This window comes from Otolemur garnettii, unplaced genomic scaffold (assembly GCF_000181295.1).
Source record: "Otolemur garnettii isolate 467f Iridium unplaced genomic scaffold, OtoGar3 scaffold00025, whole genome shotgun sequence".
NCBI lineage: Eukaryota > Metazoa > Chordata > Mammalia > Primates > Galagidae > Otolemur > Otolemur garnettii.
This window is the reverse complement of record NW_003852420.1, coordinates 5,627,752-5,637,303: the sequence shown is the minus strand read 5'-3', so window position 1 is coordinate 5,637,303 and position 9,552 is coordinate 5,627,752. Positions and strand designations below refer to the sequence as shown.

Below are 9,552 nucleotides of genomic sequence, written 5' to 3'. Positions count from 1 at the left end.
TACAAGTCAAAATCGCTGACCTTTTATAAATAAGGAAAATCTTACCAATGTCCTTATTCTGTAAGGAGCAAACCTCAATTGATCCATCTGACGCCTTAATTTAGGGCATGTGACTTATCTCAAAGTTAAAAGGTATATTCTAATAGAAAACACTTTAAAATTACAGAGTTACAGTTCTTTACCTGAAACTCCCTAGGCTGGCTAAGTTTTACAAATCATAATTTCTTGGATTTTACAAATATAATATTGTATTTATAATTTCCATAATCAAAGTAAAAGTGTATAATATCAAAAATCAATATAATCATAGCATAATACAACCAAACAGTAAACTTTCTGCAGAACTAAATTTTCATATGAAGTTGAATAAACACAATAGTCCCCCCTTATCCATGAGAGATGCATTCTAAGACTCCCAATGGATGCCTGAAACCACAGACAGTACCAAACTTTATATTTTTTCTTATACACACACACCTATGATGAAGTTCAATTTATAAATTAAACACAATACTCTTGTGCTTTAGGGACATTATGAAGTAAAATAAGGGTTAAAGACACTGTGATACCCTCTGTTTCTGATAACCCAGACTGCTAATAAATGAATAAGGGGCAGGTACTGTGTATAGTGTAGACATGCCTTACCAAGGAATGATGCATGTCCTGGGTGGGACAGGGTAGGATAGTTCAGGATTTCATCATGCTACTCAGAATGGTGCAGTTTAAAACTTATCAACTGTTGATTTCTGGAATTTTCTATTAAATATTCTGTAGTTGACCATGGGAACTGAAACTATGGAAAGAAAAACAGTAGTTAAGAAGTAACTACTGTACTATAAATTGTCTCAGTTAAGATCTAGTTTTGCCACCAAAGGAGTTATATACAATGTTTGATTTTTAGAAGTTTTTGAATTTTAGAATTATGGATAAGGGACTGTAGACCTTAATTATAGAACTACAGCCTATTTATTTCAGAGATTCTGAAAAGTAATAGATCATGTTGAAGCTGAAATACCTGATGTTAAGGGATGAACACAACTACTTTCATTTGTCTTAGAAAAAAATGAATGATACAAGAACCTTTTGCAAATTTCAAACTTTTATGCTATAAAGTGGGTTTATGGTAAGGAGTCAGCTGCTCCTTTGTACACATTCCTGATCCTGGTGACACTGCTAGTGAAACTGACTTCTCTCTTTCCATCCGAATGCTGCTAGAGAAGCATCAAAGGTCTCTGTGCAACAAACTTTCTTAGAAGCCACTACAAGGTAATGTTCCACCAGCAGATGACAATAAAAACAAAAGGTAACTTGTCATTTAAGCCCTTTTCTTCCCAGGGCTCTGTAAAATCAACTTTTCCATTGATGGAACGCACCTATGGGTTGACCAGATCAAATGGAACTTACCTGAAGATTGCAAGCCTGCTACTTCCCTTGGATTTGGCTCGTCTGCAGTTTTGAGAGTCCCAGGCTATCTTGTGCAGGAATATCGTCCTTATTAGGTACTTGGAAAACAGGGCTGGTTTTGATTCTATGCCACCCCAAGTGTATAAGCCCAACTAAAGGTACCATGACAATCAGAACTTTGTAGTTTCTCCAGAAGTTCTGAAGGCTCATAGTACTTCAGCATAAATGCACCTAAAAAAAGTTAAAGGAGAAAAAAAATAACTCTAAAAAACCGACTCCCTTAAATTACATCTACCAACTACTATAAGTAGCATATTGCATTCTAATAAAAGCTGACTATTAGAACATTTTTAATTATAATAAATTGCAACGTTAATAAACAAAAAGAGCTATGTGTAGATACAAATGGATAGCAGGGAGTCATGTTTGGGAATCTTATGAAACAATACTGAACTTTTAGTTCAACAATTATTAAAGGAGCAATGTCGCCTGCTGAGAAATCTGTATGAACTCTGGAAACACGAATGGAGTATTCCTTAAATATTAATGTACTCTCTTCTGAGTCACCATGAAGTTAGAATATTTTTTAAAAAATTACACTTAGTCACAGTTGTAAGAAAAGAAGCAAACAGTAATCCATAAATATATAGTAAGAATTTAGTTAGGTTCTATATTCTGACAAGATATGAATGATGCTGTTTTAATTGATACTCAAACAGTCAAGCATGGATTCCAATTGTAGCTGAAGACTTTCGGCTTGGATGCTATGAATTAGAATGAATTAATGCCATTTCCACATTTATGTGTGGAGCTACTGAATTTTAGAGTGTTTGCCCTGAATTACTAGTAACCCTACCCTAGTGGGTTACTGTCAACACAGTTTACATGAAAAATTGGGGCTAGAAACTTCTCTGTTGTTACAAAGCTAGTTAGTGTTGAAAACATTTTTTTTTCCTGTCTTTGATTTCAAAAGCATAGAGTTGGGGCCCAGGAAGACTGTGTTCTGATATAGCACTGGGTTTGGGTACTCAAGTCTAGACAACCTCTCAAGGTTCCTTATGCTTTTATAGCATTAGTCTTTAGTGATTAGCTTGAAGACTTGTGATAGGGATGGTCGCATTTTCCAAGTGTCCTCTGAGCACAGAAGAATAAGGACCGCTCCGTCACCTGGGAACACGCTAGGAACTGAGTTCAATTCATAAACCTGTATGTGTTTTAGTACTAGGAAATCAAATTTAATTTTATTTAAATGCCATTAGAAAAAATATCTGAACAGAATTTCTACTTATTCCCTCCCCTTAAAGCCAAGATTTAAAAAAATACAGTAGTGATAAGCTAAATAGCCTGAAGTATCTCTGTGTTCTGTGTATCTACTAAAAATAAGTAGAAGCCTTCAAGTCTCACTCTTATGTATATATATTATTCTCATATTGCAAGGGTACATGTCAAATCTATTGAGAGTATAAATGTCTTAACACAATAATTAGTAAGTGACGTGAAGGCTATGTTAACCAGTTTGATGTAAGCATTCCAATTTGTATATAAAATCAGCACACTGTACCCCATAAATGCATTAATGTACACAATTATGATTTAATAAAATAAATTAAGAGGGGAAAAAAACCTATTTTTCTCCGAGGTGTAAATTCACATTTTACATGGACTTTGCTTCTAAACTAAAACTACTACATGGAGGAAACATGATCTACTCTGTGACCAAGTACTTGCTGGCCTTTTCCTTTCCTAGCGTGCTCTGGTTTTCCACACACTTTCTGCAATCCTTAGAGACGATACCTTTTGTTGACATGCTTATGTTCTTCTCTTTTTGGAGGAAACCCTTACAGGAACTATACCATAATGAAGTTTTACTGTGAAGCCGACTGTGCAAAGCCATTGGAGACTTGAGATTTGAGGATACAACAAAATAATTAGGGGAGGACTTGGGTGGAAGGAGGGAGTTAAGAGGGAGGAATTCTAATAAGGGTTACTTCTTAGAGGGCCTGTATTGATTAAAAAGTGGCATTTCTGTCTACAAAACATCTAGAACTAAAGATTTAGCAGATAGTGCCATTCATATGCAGTCTCAATATTTAAGGTGACGTTAGAACCTCTAACTCTGTCTCTCAACATGAGTTTATCAAGTCACATGACTTTTCTCTCCTTTTTTTAAAGAGTTTTTTTTTTTTTTTTCATTTTTTAAGACAAGCTGTCGCCCTGGGTAGAGTGCCATGGAGTCATCATAGCTCACAGCAACCTCCAACTCTTGGGTGCAAGTGATCCTCTTGCCTCAGTTTTTCTGTTTTTAGTAGACATGCGGTCTTGCTCTGGCTCAGACTGGTTTTGAACTCATGAACTCAAGACCAGCCAAAGAGATTGCTTGAGTTCATAAGTCACTGTACCCAGCCAAAGAGATTGTTCTTATTGTGTTGCCCAGGCTGGCCTCAGTCTCCTGGGGCTCAAGTGATCCTCCAACCTCAGCCTCCAAAAGTAACTGGGATTTGAGGTATACACTATTACGCCCGACTAAATCACATGACTTTTGACACATGATATCTCTGTTATTCACCATGTACCTCTTCATGAATCATTAAACTTAATAGTTGTCAGGTTTTTCCTGAATCATAAACTTTAAAAAGACAAAAAAGTTTGGACAAAATTAAACTATAATCTATATAATACCAATGTCTGGGAAAGTACTGTACTGTTTTCTCCAAGTGGATAACAGAACGCATTGTGGTACACTGCTAGTCATATTATATTAACAGTGGTTTTGTTTACTTGTCCAAAATTAGAGGACAAAAGCATCTATATCTGTCAAAACCACACCTATGACCTTCCTTGAGAAAAGTGAAAATGGGATGCAAAATGAGATCAAGTTATTTCCCTATACCTAGTGACTCTTTGGGTTCCCTCTGAGTTAAAGACAAGACAGGTGCTCCACTTTACGTATGACCTGCTTAACAGTCTATTATTCTTTCCACTTGGATAACTTAAGGATCTATGCATCTTTTTCAAGATTTAGGTTTGGTTAAACCTGGAAACCAGTATCTATTTTAGCTAAAAACTCATTATTTGGTAAACATCACTGAACCCCAGTATAGAACTTCCTGTTTAGTAAATGATGTGGACTGACTTATGCTTAATTGCTTTAATGTTTACTAAGCACCTACATGTCCTCATATGTCAGGGCTTTTTACTTTACAAAGGACCTTCAGAGGTACTCTGCATTTAATCCACATGAAAACACTTAAGAATCACCACACACATACAAGAACCCATTTTACCCAGGAAGATGGAACTAGCAACTAACACTCTTTTAAAATAGTCCAAGTATATAATTTAAACCTATTTCATTTCTTCTATTTAAGTGCTTTCCAGCACATTGCATGTTTTCTATTGTATGTACAACCAACTTCTCAGGGCCAGATACAATAGGCTTTACTAAATAAGGCCTGTCATTAGTTGTACAAAAAAAGACAATATTAATTTTGAAATTTCATATTTGATATGCTAGTTAATAAGGCAATGTGTTCTAAGTTTGATCATAAACCTCTTGTAGAGCTTTTAAACACAAACATATTTGGGGGATAAAACTTTTAACACATTTTTCCTTCTCAGTTCTGTGGGGTTTTTTTTAGTATTACTGTCCTTTCCTAGTAAATATAGTATGGACTTACAAGTTAGCAAATATCAACATAAGGGAAAAAAAGCTATAATCTTTTTGGTTTTCAACAAAAATAGGATAATATACATACTGTTTTCTAATCTTTTCTCTTCCCAAGAATATAAATCTCCATTCTTATTTTTAATAGCTGATTATATGACGATATCCTGATTTGGCCAATCCTGACTAACAGAAATTTGAGATTTTTTTCAATGTTTTATTGCCAAATACCATGGTGATAAATATTCAAATAAATATTCCAGAGTCCATGGTTATAGGCTTTATATGCTGCTTTTCAAAATACAAAGAACAGATTTCTTAATTATTAGCTCATTTTTCAAATGAACTTGGCAAGATTTTTAAAACCTTAACTTTTATTCAAGCAACAGAGAGACTGCAAGATCCAATTTGGAAAACAGAAAGTTGAGCTGATTAGTTTACCCTGAGATGGTCCTTCCCTCCAAACAAGCCATTCTAAGTGGTACAAACTATCTCATGGACACTAGAGATTCCTGTGTTTGAAACAAAAATTTTCCAAGAATGCACTCAAATGATCAGATTTGATGAATAGTAACAGGCTAGTCATATTATATTAACAGTGGTTTTGTTTACTTGTCCAAAATTAGAGGACAAAAGCATCTATATCTGTCAAAACCACACCTATGACCTTCTAACAGTTGAGATTAGCTGGGCTAATTTTAATTCCATTTTCTTTAATTTATATCTCAGTATAAATGACAGTCAGAGATTAATGAACAGAAGGGGGAGAAGCTTGCTATACTTCTACCTCATTACAAACACTGTACTTTTTTTTGGTAGCTATAAAGGCCAAAAAGGAAAAACACTGAGATAGGAGCCATGCAATATGAAAAACAGAGACAAACATGGCTGGATACTTCCCAGGCAGCTCTCATGCATACATATCAGATCACACATTACTGTGCCTAGGACAATAACTTTCCCTCTGCCCAATCTGCATTAAAGAGATTACTGTCTCTTCAATTTCTAGCCTCAAGGGCCTCTGACTGGCTTCCTGTAAGTTGTTACATTTTAAGCTAACAGGTTCTTGGTGACAGAACTAGACAATAAGGCAATGGATGAAAAGCCAGTTACACTTCCTGGAACACAGTAAACAGCTGGCTCTTCCTACCAGACTGTTGGACGTAGCATAATGTCAATTAAAAGCGTAAGTTTTGCTATTGGATACTTCAAAATTAGGCCTAAGACAACCCGAAAACAGGAAATAGTCTATCAAAGGTTCTTATTTTGCCTACTGGGCGCCATCTGCTGGTCCTTTGGACACAGTGTAAGGTTCTCTTTAATCTTCACTTAAAAGTATTTGAAAAAATAACACTATCCTTAAACTTCCACTGAATGCAATTTAATCATGAAGAAAATAGTAGACAGAATGTTAAACGACTGATTAACATAGTTCTTCTGATTATGAAATTTAGTGAAGTTTACTGGAATTGTATAATGTACTTCCTTTTATAATGACAATGTTGGCTGAAGGTATTCGCAAATTCTTCAATTCCTTAATTCCAATCATTGAGGTTAAAAACAATTTTTTTTCTTTTTGAGACAGCGTCTCATTCTGTCATCAAGGCTAAAATGCTGTGGCATCAGTCTAGCCCACAGCAACCTCAAACTCCTGGGCTCAAGTGACCCTCTTGCCTCAGCCTTCCAAGTAGCTGGGACTACAGGTGCCTTCCACAACACCCACCTATTTTTAGAGACAGGGTCTTGCTCTGGCTCAGGCTGGTCTTGAACCTGTGAGCTCAGGCAATCTACCCACGTAGGCCTCCCAGTGTGGGCTTGATGATTTTTAACTGTCATTATTATTGTGACTATTTCAAAAGGAATAAAACATTCCTTAATCTGGAATGGAGCAAGAACAGCAGAGGATTGAAATATCTACTATAAGGGATATGGTCTCCATAAAGGAGGCTCTGATTTTTTGGGGAGTTTCAGTTAGTTAAATATGAAAAAAAAAGTGCACAATTATGAAAGAGGTTCTGAGGTCTTTCTGAGGGCTATTTTGATTAGAGTAGGGTGAATCTAGCATCAGATTCTAGGATGTTTCAGGATAGATAACAATCAAGCTCCTAAAGTGAGAACCAGGAGAGCTAACTGTAAAGGAAATCGGGAAACTCCAAGGCAGAGTAAAGCAGGGTACATGATTTCATGATTGTTTCTCTGATAACAGTTAATAAAGCGAGAGCTGTGAACTGATCAAACATGACAGTCCTAGCATGACTGAAACTTGGTCTGCATTTTCAGAAATGTTATTAATTAAGAGCAAAAGCTTTGAGTTAACTATGGGAACCAAATTCTAACCTCCATCACAAATTAAGTTATGATGCTGGACAAATTACTTCTCTCCTGCCTCAATTTCCTGATCTGTAATATGGGGACACATTATGAAGATTATTATATATATTTATAGCTTAGTATAGTACCTAGTATGTGGGAAGAACTCAATACATGGCAGCTATTATGGGAAATGTATTATCTTTAATACAAATCTTATGTAAAAACAGGCACTTCTGAAGACTCCTACTTGATCAAAGCAATTATATAATCATTTACTATTTTGACAAACATTTGGCTACAACTTGTAAAACTAGGAAATATTGTGAAGACAAATGCAAATATAGTTATGACTCCAGTTTCACATCATTTTGGAATTATCAGTTTTCACTTCAAATATGAGATTGGCTGGGTGAGGTGACTGTAATCCTAGCATTCTGGGAGGCTGAGAGAGGTGGACTGCTTGAGATCAGGAATTCAAGACCATCCTGAGCAACAGTGAGACCTCATCTCTACTAAATAGAAAAATTAAAAAAAAAAATTAACTGTGAGTTGTGGGAGGTGCCTGTAGTCCCAGTTACTGAGGGAGGCTAAGGCATGAGGATCCCTTGAGACCAAGAATTTGAGGTAGCTGTGAGCTATGATGATGCCATGGCATGAGGTTCTGTCTCAAAAAGAAAAACAAACAAAAAAAGAAAAATAAACAAACCCGAAAATACAAGATTAATTTTATTCAAATGTCCATTTTGGTCTATTAGGTACTATTAAGACTATTAGGCTCAGGGGGAACCACGAAGATGAATAGGGCATAATTCTTGCCCTCAAAGAGAATACAGTTTGAAAAGAAAAAGAAAATCTTAAAACATGATTCAATGCTGTTCAGATGCAGAAAGCAAAAAATAAAACCAAGCTGTATAGTTTAAAAGTCTTTACTAAGTTGACTCATTTTTCAAAATCATACTTCCCATTTTCTCCTCTATCTACTCATCTCAATTAGTCCCAGTCCATTTTTACTTACTCCATCTTTAGTTACAGTAAGGAGTTAAGATCTATAAAAACTAGTAACCGCCACCCACTAACAGGAGGTAGCTGCCACTTGTTTTGTGTGTTATATTTCCCGTGCTCACTAGGATCTTGCTCCCTTTGTTCCACACAGGGTGGCTTATTCTTGTGCTTCAGCTTAGCTCAAATGTCACCCACACAGACAGCCTTTCTCTGAGCACTCAATCTAAAGTTTCGTCCCTCTCCCTTCCCCATTATTCCCTAGCACATCTCCTATTTCTTTCAAACTCTACCTTTGTGGTGAATGCTGTGATGTGCCACCCTGACCCCCATGAGGAATGAAAGACTTATTCCCCCAGCTCCTGGGAGTGCTGCAACAGCCCTCAGCTGCCGGTCCCCTTTCATGATTGACTTGGTTGAAGGGATTTGGTGACAGGGCAATGGGCAACCAATGACTGATCAATGTGGGAGTATAAAGGCCTGGCCCTTCCCTCTAACTTGGGATTGATCAATGTGGAATTATAAAAGCCTGGCCCTTCCCTCCAACTTGGGACATCTTTGAAGGGCCAACCCAGCCTCAGCGCTCCTGTGGGGCTGGGAAAGGCCCGTCTTGTGTCTGCAGTGCAGCCCAACGTTATCTGTCCAATTCTGCGACCCTTCTTTTTTGGCAATGATCCAAGAAGTCCTTTCTAATATCCTGCCTCCAACTCTCCTCATAATCTGCTTCCCAGGAAACTCAGTCTAGGATGATCTTAAAACATCTTGTTAATTATTACTGTCCAGCTGACTCTTGGTTTTGGGCGGTAACCATGTGACATCTAGACCCACCTAGGTAACAAAATCCACAGACGCGCAAGTTCCTTACTTAAAATGGTGTAGTATTTGCATATAACCTACCACATCCTTCTCTAGATGACTTATATAATAATAACTTCATAAAATATAAATAGTTGTTATACTGTATTGTTTAGGGAATAATGGTAAGAAAAACTCTGTACATCTTCAGTACAGATACACCCATCCATGTTTTTCTTTTCAGAACATTTTGGGTTCGCGTCAGTGGAATGCACGAATAGGGGACCCATGAATATCAGTGGCTGACTATACCTGTCTAGTGCATCTCTTCATCACTAGACTATAAGCTTCCTGCAGTTAGGGACCATGCCTGCCTT

General features: G+C 36.8%; 1 protein-coding gene across 1 annotated transcript in view; it reads right to left on the bottom strand.

The window, feature by feature from the left end:
• The window catches only part of MKKS (McKusick-Kaufman syndrome), a 15,395-nt gene extending 14,156 nt beyond the window's left edge, over positions 1 to 1,239 (bottom strand). Inside the window, exon 1 of the mRNA XM_003788013.2 lies at positions 646 to 1,239. The gene's annotated coding sequence lies outside the window, so the exon portion shown is untranslated. The remainder of the gene's footprint in view (positions 1 to 645) is intronic.
• Between the last annotated feature and the right edge of the window lie 8,313 nt (positions 1,240 to 9,552).